Source organism: Polyodon spathula, chromosome 12 (genome assembly GCF_017654505.1).
Source record: "Polyodon spathula isolate WHYD16114869_AA chromosome 12, ASM1765450v1, whole genome shotgun sequence".
In the NCBI taxonomy this organism is placed as follows: Eukaryota; Metazoa; Chordata; class Actinopteri; order Acipenseriformes; family Polyodontidae; genus Polyodon; species Polyodon spathula.
In genome coordinates, this window is record NC_054545.1 from 21,582,042 (window position 1) to 21,601,030 (window position 18,989).

The following is an 18,989-nucleotide window of genomic DNA, read 5'->3' on the forward strand; positions in this document are numbered from 1 at the left end:
TAATAACAGGGTCACCTAAGACCCCTGTGATCTGGTGGGCTCAATCCTCTGCATTCCACAGTAGTGTTGATGGCTTACCTGAGGCTAATTTCTTTAGGGTTATATTTTTACTGCAATTAAGACAGTCGCTATAATGGCCATCTCCTGCACACGTCCAGAGGGGTTTAGCTAAAGATAGTCCAAGGTTAATGTCTCCTACCAGGGGTGCTGCCACCACGTGATTTTTTTTTTCATAAACTGTAGCTAATTTTAAATAGCAAACATGTTCTACAGCTCGTTTTCTATGGTCATACTACGCACCAGAAACAAACTTTTACGTTTACTTTATCTACACAGCTGAAGAAGGGCTTTTGTCTGAAACATCTGTATTATATATATATATATATATATATATATATATATATATATATATATATATATATATATATATATATATAATATATATATCTACATCCATATATTTATAATTGATGTAGGTTGTAAATCCAATACATATTTTTTTTTCATGGACAGCAAGTCCCGGGAGCAGTAAGTCACATCTCTGTATCTCCCATTTCGATCTTGTGGTAGGTTACATCCCGTGGTATAATGCTCTGTTTGCTGCTACGCTGATGTGATCAAAAGATATTTACTGCCCTAGCCACTTAACTAACTGCATTACTCTTACGTTCAACCGTCTTACCAACATCCCGGATCCAGGGTCCTTCGTATTGTAGCAACACTAGGGTGACAAGGCGAGGAACAGGAGCGCGGTTCTAATTGGGAAGCAGCACTATACCAAACGAGGAGCTTGGTGCAGCCAGTTTATTGGGGGATGGGATAAGTGTGGACTCAGACGCTGATTATATTGCATGGATGGTTAAGGAGAAAAGAGAGCTGCTGCACTAAAATCCAGCTCTGCTTCTTTTTTGGTGAGTACCGATATTAAATCAAATACGGGTGTGGTGTCTGGGTTATAAAATGATATTCAGGATAAAATATTTTCGAGGTTATCTGTATAAAATGTATTTTGAAATATGCTGTATATTAGCTATACGCTGCCTCTCGCTATATAGTGTTTTGTAGTATTACACATTATTAGTATTTTATGGTGAAAGCAAGAAGCACTTTAGTTTAGCATCTCTCCGAAATGATGCACATGCATTATTGAAGAAGCTGTACATGAGGAGGTTTTGTGCATTTTGTTTGCAATGCGACCTTTATTGTTTGTTTATGTGTATTCATATATTTATGCATCAAATGCACCTTGTTACTACTTTGGGATTAAATATAAATGGCAACTAAATTAGTTCTTTTCTTATTAGGGGACTTTTATAAAACAATAATATAGGTGACCTAATATGGGTTTATAATGTGTTTCTGCTGCTTAATACAACAGCTGTATTAGCAGGTCAATTCAGCTCTGGCAGTCTGTCTCCCAATCATACCGTCGTCATGGTGACAACACTATGCGGTTGAAATACGGCTGCGTTCCGCCTGTGGAAGGGAACAGTTGATCAGTGTTGTTTCTCCTGTTTTGGGCATTATATATGACTGGACTACTTCTTGGAACAGGTGCAGAGGCAGCATGTTACGCCGTAACAAAAAGCTGTTCAGCCCTCCTAGTTTCTTAATTATAATATTTAAATGTCTAGCTTATTTCCGTGGGATACTCATCAAGGCAGGGGCTGTCAATGAACATACAATGACGTTAGTCTGCCAGCTATTTCAAATACATGCCTACAAATCATACAATAGCGAACGTCTGAAACAGTAACGGAAATTGCTAATATTGTTGCCAGACAGCTAGACAGCCCTGCTTAGGGATTAAGGCAATTTTAAAAATCCAGCAGACCAGAAAATGTTCACTCTTGGTCTACCAGATGTTCTTTTTTTTTTTTTTTTTTTGCAAGTAAACTGTAATGTTGGTGATTATGTTTATCGTAACAGAAGAATAAGGAGATATTTAAATATAATGACAGCTAGTGCTTATAATCCAATAATGTTTAATTGCACAAGCTGTTAGAAAGTTTGACCTTGAAGAAATAAATGTGACTCAGTGAAATGATTAATGATATGGCTTTTAACTGCTAGGCATGGTTTTTAAGACAGTGGCAGTGGTTAAATGCACAGACAGAGAGGTGAGGTGGTCTACAGAATTATTGATTAGAGATGTGGTAACTATGGGGATCGTTCCTTGATTTGCCATACAAACAGTTCAGTATGGAAGATAAGAAAGCAAAGCAGGAAAGGAACCATGCACATGCAGTGAACCACCTCCAGCGAAGGTACTGTAGAGACTGTGCAGACTGGAGAGGTACTGTAGAGACTGCAGACTTGAGAGGTACTGTAGAGAATGTGCAGACGAGAGGTACTGCAAAGACGGTGCAGACTTGAGAGGTACTGTAGAGATTGCAGACTTGCTAGGTACTGTAGAGACTCGAGGTACTGTAGAGACTGTGCAGACGAGAGGTACTGTAGAGACTGCAGACTCGAGAGGTACTGTAGAGACTCGAGGTACTGTAGAGACTGTGCAGACTGGAGAGGTACTGCAAAGATTGCAGACTTGAGAGGTACTGTAGAGACTGTGCAGATGAGAGGTACTGCAAAAACTGTACAGACTTGAGAGGTACTGTAGAGACTGTGCAGACTGGAGAGGTACTGCAAAGATTGCAGACTTGAGAGGTACTGTAGAGACTGTGCAGATGAGAGGTACTGCAAAAACTGTGCAGACTTGAGAGGTACTGTAGAGACTGTGCAGACTGGAGAGGTACTGCAAAGATTGCAGACTTGAGAGGTACTGTAGAGACTGTTCAGACTCGAGAGGTACTGCAAAAACTGTGCAGACTTGAGAGGTACTGTAGAGACTGTGCAGACTGGAGAGGTACTGCAAAGATTGCAGACTTGAGAGGTACTGTAGAGACTGTGCAGATGAGAGGTACTGTAGAGACTGCAGACTCGAGGTACTGTAGAGACTGTACAGACTGGAGAGGTACTGTAGAGACTGTACAGACTGGAGAAGTACTGTAGAGACTGTGCAGACTGGAGAGGTACTGTAGAGACTGTAAAGACTGGAGAGGTACTGTAGAGACTGTACAGACTAGAGAGGTACTAGAGACTACACCGTTGATAGTCACATTGAGGTACTGCAGTATCGCACATTCATGCATGGTCACATGTAGAATGAAAGTAAACCAGTATGTAGTAACATTCATCCCTCACTGGGATGGAAATAAAAAAGGAAAGCTATCATCATCATAAAAAGGTAGATCACAATGAACTATATCCATAGTATACCCATGTGACATAAAAATACAATGTGACATATTTCTTACTTTCCTTCTGTCTTTCTTTCTCTTTTCCTGTTTATCTCCTTTCTTTCTTTCTCTCTTGTTACATATTCAGGAGATTTTCCCAATTAGGGTCCTATTAAAAAATAAATCATTATTGACCTAGATGGTTCTATATGAATAGAAATATCAAAACACAATGAGCGATGCCTCTTTCCATGTAAATGCACAAGGTGGCATGCTGAGTGTTTTGTCCTTTGTTTTTGGCTGCACTGCAGCAGTATAAGTCTTACTGGGGAGTGCTTTGATGTATGGAATAGAACAATTAATATTGGCACACATTATCCATTATAATTTATTTGATGACAAATTACTGATGTTTACTTTGTGTTTTCTTGAAATGAAAAAAAAAAAAAAAACTAATAATGTGTGGTTACAAGTTAGAGCATCCACAACACATCTACCTTTGTCTGGTTGTTAAGACAGTGAACTCCCACTTCACTGCATATATACATGGGTCATTTATCTATCATCAGTAGTTAAAAAGAACTGTTTCTAAGGCACAGAATTGTAACATACTCTCAGACCTCAAAATGACTCATTTATATAAAATCCTGTTCATCTTGTTGTGCCACAAGTCTGTCTCTGTCAATCTAAAATAGTTCACAAAATATATAGTATTAGGGGCATACTTTGTAGAATAGCTTAACATTTTATTGTGAGGTGATGGTGGAAAGGTTTTGAAATAGTTTAGGTCAATGCGACATGAATTTTGAACTTTCGTAACTTGCATCTTGTATTTTGATTCCTGTAATAGATTAAATGATTCAAATGCATTCATTCTGCACAGCTGGTAAAAAAATATTTCTCGTACTGCTGGAACTATGTTGACAAAACAAAGCTGAGGCACGCCTGCTGAACAGTCCATTAATATGAGAACTTGCAGATCTTGCAAGAGCCAGGCTGCAATAGTGGAGCGGTAGACATCCTTATTTTACTCAACTCAGTCAGTTATTTACATACATACACCCCTGCGCAGCCATTCACAGTTTCAAATCACACAGTGAAGAAACATACTGCAAAATAATTATGAAATGTCATTTTTGCAAATTGTAACCTGCACGGGCCCTTATGTATTGGACACCACTGTAAGGAGCTCCTAAAATGTGTAGGAGTGTATGATAAATGTATTGGACACCACTGTAAGGAGCTCCTAAAATGTGTAGGAGAGTATAATAGATGTATTGGACACCACTGTAAGGAGCTCCTAAAATGTGTAGGAGTGTATGATAAATGTATTGGACACCAGTGTAAAGAGCTCCTAAAATGTATACGAGTGTATGATAAATGTTTGGTGAAGCCTGGTGCAAAAGCAAGGCAGTTTCCACCATGTAGTTGGACAGACTGACATTTTCCAGTTTTTTTCTATACGGTGCACTGATGGTCTAAATATTATTTTTTTTTTATGGGAGTTATGTATTTTTTATGGGACTGTCATACTGTGCAGTGCTCTGAGATCAAGGAAAAATACAACACTGAGGTTTTGGTTTATCTTTACAAAGAAAGGCTGTACAGATTTTAGTTAGCCTTTCTGTCTGTGAAGCACTAGTGATAATATTTTTTTTTTCTTTATTTAGAAACAGGCGCCAGAGGCGAAAGGCTAGATATCTCTAAAACATGAATATCTTTCACTAGCTTTATGTGTGTTATGAAAACAAAAAAAAAGTGTGAAATATTAAACATGAACTCCTATATAAATAAAAATAAAAACTAAACAAGATAATATGGTAATGTATGTGAGCTGTGTGAAGTAGGGATGGGCGGATCGATCCAAAGTATCGATACTTCCGATCCTGATGTTTCATTTTTGAGGATTGATCCTCACATAAAAATATCAATACCAGGTGCTTTCTTTAGCCAGTGATTTTTTAATTTTTTTTTTTATGAAACTAAATGTGTATCAGATATTGAAAAGTGAAAATAAAATAAAATTAAATGTAGCACATTGTTGTTTAGGATAGGAATTACTTCTCCTTCCGCCCTCTCCCTCCGCTCCTCATATAAACGAGAGTGAACACGGTTACCAGTGCTGCTCTGCTTTCATGTCCGAAAGAAAACGAAGCATCGTTTGGAGTCATTTCACTCCAATAAACAGCAATGAAGCAAAATGTGACATATTTCAAAAGTGTGTAAGATATTGTGGCAATACCACAAACCTTCTAAAACACATTAAAATCGGTCACACATGAGAGCATGACGAATTGCAGCGGAGGCGATTAGAGGAGGGGGAGAGAACACAGACAAATACCGCCACGTCTAGTGATAGTGACAGGCCTTTCAGAGAGGCAGGCATTATCCAGGTATGTAAGTGATAATATTAGGTTATTTTAATCATTTGAACAGAAATCAGTTAATACTTTTTATTTCTTGAGGAGCATAATATTACAATGTGTGCACGTGCATATACACTAATACTCCGATACCTCGACTAAGGTTAATATCCGGCTATGTAAAAAGTAATGTAAACACCTTTATCTGATATAAGAACATAAGAACATAAGAAAGTTTACGAGAGGAGGCCATTCGGCCCATCTTGCTCGTTTGGTTGTACTAGCTTATTGATCCCAGAATCTCATCAAGCAGCTTCTTGAAGGATCCAGGGTGTCAACTTCAACAACATTATTGGGGAGTTGATTCCAGACCCTCACAATTCTCTGTGTAAAAAAGTGCCTCCTATTTTCTGTTCTGAATGCCCCTTTGTCTAATCTCCATTTGTGACCCCTGGTCCTTGTTTCTTTTTTCAGGCTGAAAAAGTCCCTTGGGTTAACACTGTCAATACCTTTTAGAATTTTGAATGCTTGAATTAGGTCGCCACGTAGTCTTCTTTGTTCAAGACTGAACAAATTCAATTCTTTTAGCCTGTCTGCATATGACATGCCTTTTAAGCCCGGAATAATTCTGGTCGCTCTTCTTTGCACTCTTTCTAGAGCAGCAATATCTTTTTTTATAGCGAGGTGACCAGAACTGCACACAATATTCAAGATGAGGTCTTACTAGTGCATTGTACAATTTTAACATTACTTCCCTTGATTTAAATTCAACACTTTTCACAATGTATCCGAGCATCTTGTTAGCCTTTTTTATAGCTTTCCCACATTGTCTAGATGAAGACATTTCTGAGTCAACAAAAACTCCTAGGTCTTTTTCATAGATTCCTTCTCCAATTTCAGTATCTCCCATATGATATTTATAATGTACATTTTTATTTCCTGCGTGCAGTACCTTACACTTTTCTCTATTAAATGTCATTTGCCATGTGTCTGCCCAGTTCTGAATCTTGTCTAGATCATTTTGAATGACCTTTGCTGCTGCAACAGTGTTTGCCACTCCTCCTTCTTTTGTGTCGCCTGCAAATTTAACAAGTTTGCTTACTATATCAGAATCTAAATCATTACTGTAGATTAGGAATAGCAGAGGACCTAATACTGATCCCACTCCATTCTGAGGTTTTTCCTCTAATAAGTACTTTCTGTTTTCTACATATTAACCACTCCCTAATCCATGTACATGTGTTTCCTTGAATCTCAACTGCGTTCAGTTTGAGAATTAATCTTTTGTGCGGGACTTTGTCAAAAGCTTTCTGGAAATCTAAATAAACCATGTCATATGCTTTGCAATTATCCATTATCGATGTTGCATCCTGAAAAAAAATCAAGCAAGTTAGTTAGACACGATCTCCCTTTCCTAAAACCATGTTGACTGTCTCCCAGGACCCTTTTACCATATAGGTAATTTTCCATTTTGGATCTTATTATAGTTTCCATAAGTTTGCATATAATAGAAGTCAGGCTTACTGGTCTGTAGTTACCTGGTTCAGTTTTGTTTCCCTTTTTGTGGATCGGTATTACGTTTGCAATTTTCCAGTCTGTCGGTACCACCTCTGTGTCAAGAGACTGCTGCATGATCTTAGCTGTTTGTAAATTACTTCTTTCATTTCTTTGAGTACTACTGGGAGGATCTCACCCGGCCCAGGGGATTTGTTTATTTTAAGAGCTCCTAGACCCTTTAACACTTCTGCCTCAGTTATGCTAAAGTTATTTAAAACTGGATAGGAACTGGATGACATGTGGGGCATGTTGTCAGTATCTTCCTTTGTAAAAACTTGTGAAAAGTAATCATTTAATATATTTGCTATTTTTTTTCTTCATCTACGATTTTGCCATTTTATCTCTTAAACATTTAATCTCCTCTTTGGATGTTCGCTTGCTGTTGTAATATTGGAAAAACATTTTGAAATTGGTTTTAGCTCCCTTAGCGATGTTCATTTCTATTTCTCTCTTGGCCTTTCTAACTTCCTTTTTGACTTGCGTTTGCAGTTCTGTGTACTCTTTCTGCGTACTTTCTTTTTGGTCCTTTTTTGATGCTCTGTAAAGTGCCTGTAATAACCCAAGATCCAAATTTATTACAACAATCTCTGTTGAAACCTACACATTAGTGTTTTCTAAGGACTTCCTCGACCCCACGGTATCCTAGGTAGAGGGTAAGTATGTAGGGCACTACTGACCTCTAGTGGCATAACTTGAACTGCATTATATACATAAACACTCACATTACTACATTCTCCCCCCCCTTTAAGATTTCAGCTTCTCTAAAATTTGGAAACAGTTTAAACACAGTTATAACCAAAATGTAACACTAATACACTAGATGTCTCTGAACTATTGCTGTAACAACAACTACACAAAATAGTCCATCCTCAACTGTAAACATTCAATTTCAAACTTTTTTTAAAAAAAATTTTACAAGTCAAAGTCCTTCAGGTAACCAGGCTTTTTGACAGTTCTTTGGGAACGATGCACAGCTTGTGCCATGCTTTGATTGTCGCTGCCCACCTTTGGGGAACTCCCAGTTTGTTCCTCTGGTTTCATAGCAAGCTGCTCTGAGACATTGTCCGCATTGTTTGGAACAAGTTCATCTGGCATGGTTACTCCAGCTGGTGGTTGTAGAACCTCTGCAGGTGTGTCCTGCACAATATCCTCTGACCCAATGGTGTTGTCATATTGTCTAGACAGGATCTGATCTATGTGTCTGCGTACTATCCTGCCATCTCCCAGCATTACCTTGAAAGATACAGGACCAGTCACTGTTGCAGTGACTCCTGGTATCCACTTGGGACCGTAACTGAAGTTTCTTGTCATCACAGAGTCTCCGTCTCCAAAACTGCTCCCCTTTGTGTGCTTGTCGTGGTGTTCCTTTTGTTTATTCTGCTTAAGTTCCACTTTTCTCTTTAAATTGGGAAGCACTAAATCAAGCGTAGATCGAAGTTTCCTCCCTAGTAACATCTCTGCTGGGGAGAGTCCTGTGGTAGTTTGAGGTGTTAACCTATAGCTGAATAGTACCCTTGACACTTTAGTTGACATACTTCCTTCTCCCGCTTTCTTCATCATCGTCTTGAATATTTGAACGGCTCATTCTGCGAGACCGTTGGAAGACGCATGAAACGGGGCTGATGTAACATGGACAATGCCATTTTTGTTCATGAATTCCTTGAACTCTGAGCTGACAAAACAGGTGCCGTTATCAGAAACTACCATTTCTGGTAATCCCTGATTGCTAAAACTTTTTCGCAAACAGTCAATTGTAACAGCTGATGTTGCTGAAGTTACCGGGTAAAGATCCATCCATTTGGAATGAGCATCTATGAGTATCAAAAACATCTGCCCCATAAATGGTCCTGCATAATCTAGGTGTAATCGCTTCCAGGGTCTGTCTGGCCACTCCCAGGGATGTAGCGGGGCTGTGGCTGGTGCTTTCCGGTGTTCCTGACACTTGCTACATGCCTTTACCCGTGTCTCTATCTCCTCATCTAGTTTGGGCCACCAGAAATAACTTCTGGCCAGAGCCTTCATGCGCGAAACCCCTGGATGGCACTGATGCAGCTGTTCCAACACAGCCTGTCGTCCTCGCTGTGGGATGATGACACATGCCCCCCACAAGACACAACCATCTTGCACACTCAATTCTGTCTTCCTAGCAGAATAAGGTGTAAAATCTGTTCCTTCCCCCTGCTGTGGCCACCCCCTTAAAACGTACTCTCTCACCCTAGACAGTATGGAATCTTTACCTGTCCACACTCTCACCTCCTCTGCGGTCACCATCGCTATGTCTTCCATCATCAGCACCCTGCCTTCCAGACCTGTGGATTGGGAAGTGTCCGGCAGTGGCACACGACTCAAGGCTTCTGCGTTGCTGTGGTCCTTACCCGCCTTGTATCACGTACTCATACGCCCGCAGTGTCACAGCCCACCTCTGGATCCTCAGTGACACCATCTGTGGAACAGCCTTCGTTTCGTTGAAGAGTGAAAGAAGCGGTTTATGATCTGTGCATATGATGAACTTTCTACCATAGAGATACTTGTGAAACCGTTACACCCCGAAAATCAGCTAGTCCCTCTTTATCAAGCTGAGAGTAGTTTCGTTCAGCTGATGTGAGTGTTCTTGACATAAAACCTATGGGTCTCTCCCACCCATCCGGCATGAGTTGTGAAAGTACTGCACCTATCCCGTAGGGGGAGGCGTCACAGGACAAAATCAGCTCTTTCTCACTGTCGTAATGCACAAGTATATCTGTGGATTGCCTGAGCTTTTTAGATTTCTCAAAAGCAGCTTCCTGCTCTTTTTTCCATTGCCATTTTGTGTCTTTTCTCAACAATTTGTGCAGTGGAGCCAACAGTGTTGACAGGTTAGGTAAAAACCTGTTGTAATAGTTCAACAGTCCTAAGTAAGCCTTAAGCTCAGCCTCCACCTTCAGTTTCATAGCATAAGGCACAGGTCTTGGCTTAAACAACCTTGGTGTTGCCTCTTTGTCAACATATATTTTAGCCGGTGGGCCTCACAATGTCCCCAATTCCTCTTTGAATACATTCTCATGTTTCTTCAACACATCCTGGAGTGTTGTTTTGTCTCTACCTATCTGGTTTATAGTGCCCCAGTTTAATTCCAACTCCTTAATCCAACCGCGGCCCAGTAGGTTTGGTCCTTTGCCAGACACTACTACTACTGGCAGCTGTTTAACAGTCTCTCTGTACTGTACAGTTAAGTTTGCAGTACCCAATGTTTTCACTCTTTCGCCTGTATAGGTTCTGAGATGCAGGGAACATGTCTTTAGCTCAGGTACTTTTGCCCCATTCCTTAGTTTGGAGTACTCTGTTTCATTCATAATTGTAACACTGGACCCCGTGTCAACCTCAAATTGCACATCCGACTTGTTCACTTTTAACTGTAATGTGATAGGCGCTACCTTGGGAATGCTTGTCTCTGTTACGTTATTCATAATGAACACGTCTTCACCGTCACTTGCATCTGTTTCAGGATTTTCGCTAATGTGATGAGCCACATGTTTTTTTTCCACTTTTCCCTGCTTTTGTTTTCCTCCCCCTCTAGGTTTGGTTTTCTCCACAGATGAGTTCGCCCTGCACGCTTTCCTGATGTGCCCCTTTTTTCCGCATCTGTGACACATTTCCTTAGGAAAACGACAGTCATTCGCCATGTGCTCACCACCGCATCTATAACATGCCCTCATAGTTCCGCCAGTTCGTGGTTCCCTCCACGTTTTTAGCTTTTGCACTGTAGCCTGGCTAGCATGTTTCCAGTTAGCACCATTGCTTCCTTTGCTTTGCCATTGTAAATCCTGAACGTCTTTGTTCGCTGTCTCCAATGCCTGAGCAAGTTTCAGTGCTTTTTCAAATGTTAACTCGGTTTCTGCTAACAGCCTGCGCTGCATACGATCATCGTCTATATCACAGACTAGCCTGTCCCGTAACATTTCCTTTAGCCTGTCTCCATAGTTGCAATGTTGAGCCAGTTCTCTTAGCACTGCCACATATTCAGTCACACTCTCATTTGCCTGTTTGTTTCTCGAGTTAAATTTAAAGCGTTGAACTATTTCGCTGGGCTTTGGGTTGTAGTGCGTTTTCAACAGTTCAACTAAATCGTCAAACGATTTGTCCCCTGGCTTATTGGGCTCATCAGACTATATGTTTGGCTTCCTACCGAACTTAAGAGAATCGCCCTCTTTTTATTGCCGTTGTCAATCTCATTTGCTTCAAAAAAATGCAACAGCACTTCACAATATTCCTCCCACGTCTGTTGTAGACTATCAAACCGCGCGGTTGTTCCTACCGTGGCAGCCATGTTCTGTTGTATGTGAGCGCTCCCGCTAACGTTAGCAGGTTTGGCCGAAGCTATGCAGCTACACTTGTCTCTTCTCCTTCGTTGTCTCCGTTTTCAACGACCTAAGACAAGTCGCCCGATTTCCTCGTCACCATATGTAATAACCCGAGATCCAAGATGCAAGAGTATAACTTTAATCACAGTGTCTTTATTAGAACAATCTCTGTTGAAACCTACACAGTAGTGTTTTCTAAGGACTTCCTCGACCCCGCGGTATCCTAGGTAGAGGGTAAGTATGTAGGGCGCTACTGACCTCTAGTGGCATAACTTGAACTGCATTATATACATAAACGTTCACATCACTACAGTGCCTTTTTTCGCTGAATATTGTTTTTAATTGACCTATTAAACCATTTTGGCAATTTAGTTTTACATTTAGATTTGTCTACTTTAGGGATGTAATTGTTTTGCGCCTCTAGTACTACATTTTTGAAGAACAACCATCCTTCTTCTGTGGGTGTTTTCTCTAGGTACTGATGCACTCATTGAAATGCGCCGTTACTTAGAGGAAAAGTTAATTCCCCCGGACCAGGATCCATTACATTGGTGTCAAGAGCATGAGCAAACATTCCCATCCCTAAGCAGACTTGCAGCAAATTACCTGGGATTCATTGCTTCATCCATACCCTCAAAAATAATTTTTTCAAAGGCAGGAGAGTTAGTGAGCCAAAGAAGAAACAGACTGAAGGGGGAAAATGTCAACATACTGTTGTTTCTAAACAAAAACCTATAAATGGGGAATGAATCAAGGTAGAGGTTGACAATTACTTTATGTAGCCTACATTTCAAGTGTTGACCTCAAGTGCATCCTGCCTGGTGCTGTAAGAAGTTTATGTGTTAAAAATTAAAAGCTAAATTAAAAGATAAAGCTAAATTTATGTGATAAAGCTAAATTTATGTGATAAAGCTAAATTTATGTAGCAGCATTTATTCTTCTTTTCTTCTTAAGAGATTTTTATTTTATGTTGTTGATTTCACTTCAGGGTATCTGATTAGCCCAAATTTTCAGTTAAAGTGATGTGAAGAATAACACCTGAAAAGGGTAATAATGTAATTGAACATTTGTTGAACGTTATTGAACGTGTTTTATAATTGTTGTTATTAAACAGAAAACAAAAAGAGAAGTCTGATCATTGGTAGTTTATTTAATACTAATGCAAAGGCTTTCAAATAATTTTTGATGTCTGCATTTACCAATTTTCACTGTAGAAATCACAAAGACTTCCCCTTTTTATGTACAAAAGAAGACTTTTAAAAGTATCGTTATCAGTACTGGTATTGGGATACTAGCCTTGGTATTACTTGGTATCGGATTCAAAAGAAAATCAGTGGTATCGCCCATCCAAAGTGTGAAGTGCAGGAACGCTTGGAGTAGGAGCGGCTGTGTTTCACATCGGTCGAACAGTCTATGGGCGACAAGAATGGACCACAGGACTTGCTGGTGACTGGCTGTGGAGTGGAAGGAGGCGGGACTAACAGGGGTTAATGACCAATGACAGGGGGAGTGTTGTTATTGTGAAAAGGAGAGAGAAGCGAATAAACAGAGAGGATAGTTCCACCCGCAGATTCCTTAAAAAAGTCAGTTAGTTTTTAACGTCATCAACTTCTGCCTCCAATTAATTTCATGAATCTTCCTCTCCTTTCTCAAATGCACAAACCCGCTATATCGTGGGAGGCTTGTTGCTAGGGAGCTGACGTCACTGCTTTGTGACCTGCTAGTATATTGCTGTCACACTTGAACGCCTTGTTGGCTAAAATAAAAAATGCTTCAGTAAGCAGATATTTAATTTGCTTTGTGTTATTGTGCAATACTTGTGTATATAATAACAGCACGATAGTAATGCTTTGTTGTTAATTGTTTTGTATATTGTTGTTTGTGATGTGCAGTACGAAATAAAACGAACAGTAATTCTAAGTGTCTATGTATATTGCAGCTAAGGCATATGCAGTTAGTAAAAATTCGGAGCTAACTCCAGGACCGCGATATATCCGAATCCGCAGTATAGCGAAGTGTGACATAACGAAGGGTGGGTGTATTGACAATCTCATCGCATTAACTTACTCTAACCGTTTAATCTTCATTTTGTTTGTCCTTTTGCTATAACAATCCCCTCGACATAACGAATAAAAGGCTTGGACCCAACCAGGTTCATTAAAGCGAGGGTGTACTGTATTACAGATCTAGAGAGATGCAAAATGTAATAAAACTTGTTTACAATGAGATAGCCTGGAAGTATAAGGAGATTCCTGTTGGCCGTTCTTCATCTACTTGTGTCACAATTGCATTTGTACATCTAGGTAGGTTGTGGTGCTTATTGCTCTAATGTTGTATATTTACAGTATGTTTACTTGTTTTAAAATAAAAAAAAATAAAAAAATGCCGTTTTTCTTTTTTGGAGATCCTTTGTGTCTGCTGTCACAATCTACATGGTAAACATATCTCTTTATTTTGTACCAATTTATCATATAGTCCTAGCCTCCTAAATACATTTCAGATTGCATTTGGCTATAATGTGACACAGGGAAGCATTGTAAATCCCAGAGAGGTATAGCGAAGCATATTAATAACATACCAAACTGTGGAAAATACATAGTATAACCAGTGAAAGCTGCAAAATCACTGTGCAAATTTAGTTGACCTCATGCAAGCATTTTAAATACAGTTAAACGGCATGGAAGGGCTCCTTACAGTTTTGAAATATCACTTCAATAAGTGTTTCCTCTGTGATAAAATTCAGAAAAAGACCATCCTTTTTAGTTTCTGTTCTACTTCCTTAGCTATAATAAAGCAGGGAGTGTAAACTAGCTGGACCTTCTTTCTGTAAAGTGCGGTAAAGTGCACCAAATGGACACTCTATTTGTGCCTGTGCAGTGTGAAAAAAATGTTTCAACGTTGTGGATTTTCTTCCGTCTTTCTTCTTAAGTGTAGAGCAGGATACTGATAGGAGATTAGACAAAGGGACATTCAGAACAGAAAATAGGAGGCACTTTTTTACACAGAGAATCGTGAGGGTCTGGAATCAACTCCCTAGTAATGTTGTCTTGGATCCTTCAAGAAGCTGCTTGATGAGATTCTGGGATCAATAAGCTACTAACAACCAAACGAGCAAGATGGGCCGAATGGCCTCCTCTCATTTGTAAACTTTCTTATGTTCTTATGTATTTAAATACTGGCTCTGTAGCCTTATTCAATCATGCTTGCAGTATTGAACAACTTGAAATGTGCAGTGTTTGCCCTAAATAATGCACCATATGGAGATGAATAATTTAAAGACTAGACAACCTTAAATCTTAAACACAGTTGTTATTTTGTCATTAACAAGGATAAGTAAAGCTTGGGGATAGGGGTGGGGTGAAGGAAATTACAGACATCATGGCACGGAATCAGTGTACCAAATGAACTTGAACAACGAGTAAAAAAAATTGTAGGCATTTTGAACCAAAAAACATATAGTTAATGTAAAGATTTGCCATTGGAGTTGAATAAAGTGCCACATGACAATCTTTTAGTAGTGATTGATTTATTATAGCATGATAAATATGTAATTATATTCAAAATATATGGATACATTACAAGCCATAGAGCAAAGTCAATTAACATTCTGATGCTTACCTATACTGTATCTGAGCCACAATGCAATGCCATTACAGTGGCAGTGCTAACACATTGGTAGCTGCAATGGTAGTACCATGAGGCAATGAGGCTACCATTGGTAGAATGGTTCCACACAGTATTATTTTAGAACATAAGAACATAAGAAAGTTTACAAACGAGAGGAGGCCATTCGGCCCATCTTGCTCGTTTGGTTGTTAGTAGCTTATTGATCCCAAAATCTCATCAAGCAGCTTCTTGAAGGATCCCAGGGTGTCAGCTTCAACAACATTACTGGGGAGTTGATTCCAGACCCTCACAATTCTCTGTGTAAAAAAGTGTCTCCTATTTTCTGTTCTGAATGCCCCTTTTTCTAAACTCCATTTGTGACCCCTGGTCCTTGTTTCTTTTTTCAGGCTGAAAAAGTCCCTTGGGTCGACACTGTCAATACCTTTTAGAATTTTGAATGCTTGAATTAGGTCGCCACGTAGTCTTCTTTGTTCAAGACTGAACAGATTCAATTCTTTTAGCCTGTCTGCATATGACATGCCTTTTAAGCCCGGAATAATTCTGGTCGCTCTTCTTTGCACTCTTTCTAGAGCAGCAATATCTTTTTTATAGCGAGGTGACCAGAACTGCACACAATATTCAAGATGAGGTCTTACAAGTGCATTGTACAGTTTTAACATTACTTCCCTTGATTTAAATTCAACACTTTTCACAATGTATCCGAGCATCTTGTTAGCCTTTTTTATAGCTTCCCCACATTGCCTAGATGAAGACATTTCTGAGTCAACAAAAACTCCTAGGTCTTTTTCATAGATTCCTTCTCCAATTTCAATATCTCCCATATGATATTTATAATGTACATTTTTATTTCCTGCGTGCAGTACCTTACACTTTTCTCTATTAAATGTCATTTGCCATGTGTCTGCCCAGTTCTGAATCTTGTCTAGATCATTTTGAATGACCTTTGCTGCTGCAACAGTGTTTGCCACTCCTCCTACTTTTGTGTCGTCTGCAAATTTAACAAGTTTGCTTACTATACCAGAATCTAAATCATTAATGTAGATTAGGAATAGCAGAGGACCTAATACTGATCCCTGTGGTACACCACTGGTTACCACACTCCATTTTGAGGTTTTTCCTCTAATCAGTACTTTCTGTTTTCTACATGTTAACCACTCCCTAATCCATGTACATGTGTTTCCTTGAATCCCAACTGCGTTCAGTTTGAGAATTAATCTTTTGTGCGGGACTTTGTCAAAAGCTTTCTGGAAATCTAAATAAACCATGTCATATGCTTTGCAATTATCCATTATCGATGTTGCATCCTCAAAAAAATCAAGCAAGTTAGTTAGACACGATCTCCCTTTCCTAAAACCATGCTGACTGTCTCCCAGGACCCTGTTACCATATAGGTAATTTTCCATTTTGGATCTTATTATAGTTTCCATAAGTTTGCATATAATAGAAGTCAGGCTTACTGGTCTGTAGTTACCTGGTTCAGTTTTGTTTCCCTTTTTGTGGATCGGTATTACGTTTGCAATTTTCCAGTCTGTCGGTACCACCCCTGTGTCAAGAGACTGCTGCATGATCTTGGTTAGCGGTTTGTAAATTACTTCTTTCATTTCTTTGAGTACTACTGGGAGGATCTCATCCGGCCCAGGGGATTTGTTTATTTTAAGAGCTCCTAGTCCCTTTAACACTTCTGCCTCAGTTATGCTAAAGTTATTTAAAACTGGATAGGAACTGGATGACATGTGGGGCATGTTGTCAGTATCTTCCTTTGTAAAAACTTGTGAAAAGTAATCATTTAACATATTTGCTATTTTTTTTTCTTCCTCTACGATTTTGCCATTTGTATCTCTTAAACATTTAATCTCCTCTTTGAATGTTCTCTTGCTGTTGTAATATTGGAAAAACATTTTGGAATTGGTTTTAGCTCCCTTAGCAATGTTCATTTCTATTTCTCTCTTGGCCTTTCTAACTTCCTTTTTGACTTGCGTTTGCAGTTCCGTGTACTCTTTCTGCGTACTTTCTTTTTGGTCCTTTTTTAATGCTCTGTAAAGTGCCTTTTTTCGCTGAATATTTTTTTTAATTGATCTATTAAACCATTTTGGCAATTTAGTTTTACATTTAGATTTGTCTACTTTAGGGATGTAATTGTTTTGCGCCTCTAGTACTACATTTTTGAAGAACAACCATCCTTCTTCTGTGGGTGTTTTCTCTATTTTACTCCAATCTACTTCTGTTAGTCTCTGTTTCATGCCTTCATAGTTTGCTTTTCTAAAATTGTAAACCTTAGCTTTAGTCTTTACTTTTGAGGATTTAAAAAACACTTCAAATGAGACCATGTTGTGGTCTGAGTTTGCCAGTGGTTCTCTGACCTCTGTTTTAGTTATTCTATCTTCGTTATTTGAAAAGACTAAATCAAGGCATGCCTCCCCTCTAGTGGGTGCCTTCACAAATTGTGTTAGGAAGCAGTCATTTGTCATTTCCACCATTTCTATTTCATCCTTCGCGCTACCCACCGGGTTTTCCCATTTTATTTGGGGGAAGTTGAAATCCCCCATTAGTATGGCTTCTCCTTTGCTACACACATTTCTAATGTCATTGTATAACAGATTATTTTGCTCACCGTCTGAATCTGGCGGTCTATAGCATGCTCCTATTATTATGCCCTTTGAATTTTTGTCTGTTATTCTGACCCATATTGATTCGGTTTTATTTTCTTTGTCCAGGTTTAACACCTGGGCTTCAAGACTGTTTCTTATGTATAGCGCTACCCCTCCTCCTCTTCTGTCCTGCCTGTCTTTCCTATACAGTGTATACCCACAAATATTATATTCGTCCCCATCACTCTCAGACAACCAAGTTTCTGTAACACCTATCACATCATAGTTACCTGTTAGTGCAGTAGCTTCAAGTTCTAGAATTTTGTTTCTGATACTTCTAGCATTTAGATAAATACATTTAATGGTTGTCTTACCTGAGTTGTTGTTCTTGTTTTGATGCGGTCTCCCTTCTGTTTTTTTGTTGATTTCTCCCCCCTTCCTTTCTAGTTTAAATGCTTCTGAACCTGCTTGAGGATCTTTTCTCCGAGTAGACTGGTTCCCTTGTTATTTAAATGCAGTCCATCCCGTCTATACAGATAGTCCTCGTTGTAGAATGTGGTCCAATGATCAAGATAGGTGAAGCCTTCCCGTGTGCACCACGTCTTCAGCCATGCGTTTTGATTAATTATTTCCAGCTGTCCATATGGTCCTTTGCAAGGTGCGGGTAGTATACCAGAAAATACCACAGTTTTGGTTTTCTCTTTTAATTTCCTTCCTAGCTCTCTGAATTTATTTTGCAGGGATTTTGGTCTGTCTCTTCCAATGTTGTTTGTACCGATGTGGACGACTACTACCGGGTCGTCTCCTGTTCGTTCTAGGAGCCTGTCCACGTTCTCAGTGATGTGCTTGACCGAGGCTCCCGGAAGGCAGCACACTGTTGTAGTAAGGGGGTCCAAACTGCGAACTGAACTTGCTGTGTTTCTCAATATGGAGTCCCCAACAATCATGACCTCCCTTCTTTTTGCTGTCTGGTCACCACTGTCAATAGGGTCCTGGATGTTGTTCCTTTCATTCTCTTGTTGTTGGTTCTGCTCATCACAATTCTGAAGTGACTCAAATCTGTTGGTTGTTTTGATTTCTGGTGGTGGTGTTTGACGAAGTTTCTTTTTTTCCCTGCTTCTGCCTACCTGAACCCAGCTGTTCTGACCTTCTATCTCCCTGGTGGCTTTCAGTCTGTTAGGGGTGATGCAGACTTCCATGAATTGTGGGTGTGCCAGTTCCTCAAGATCCTGTTGCTGTCTCATAAGAACATAAGAACATAAGAAAGTTTACAAACGA

At 39.5% G+C, this 18,989-nt stretch overlaps 1 protein-coding gene across 2 annotated transcripts in view; it reads left to right on the plus strand.

Moving 5' to 3' along the window:
- The first annotated feature begins 572 nt into the window (after positions 1–572).
- The window catches only part of LOC121324321 (PH and SEC7 domain-containing protein 2-like), a 280,349-nt gene continuing 261,932 nt past the window's right edge, over positions 573–18,989 (plus strand). Inside the window, exon 1 of one of the 2 annotated variants that reach the window (XM_041266043.1) lies at positions 573–911. The gene's annotated coding sequence lies outside the window, so the exon portion shown is untranslated. The remainder of the gene's footprint in view (positions 912–18,989) is intronic. The other variant, XM_041266042.1, reaches the window with a different exon arrangement.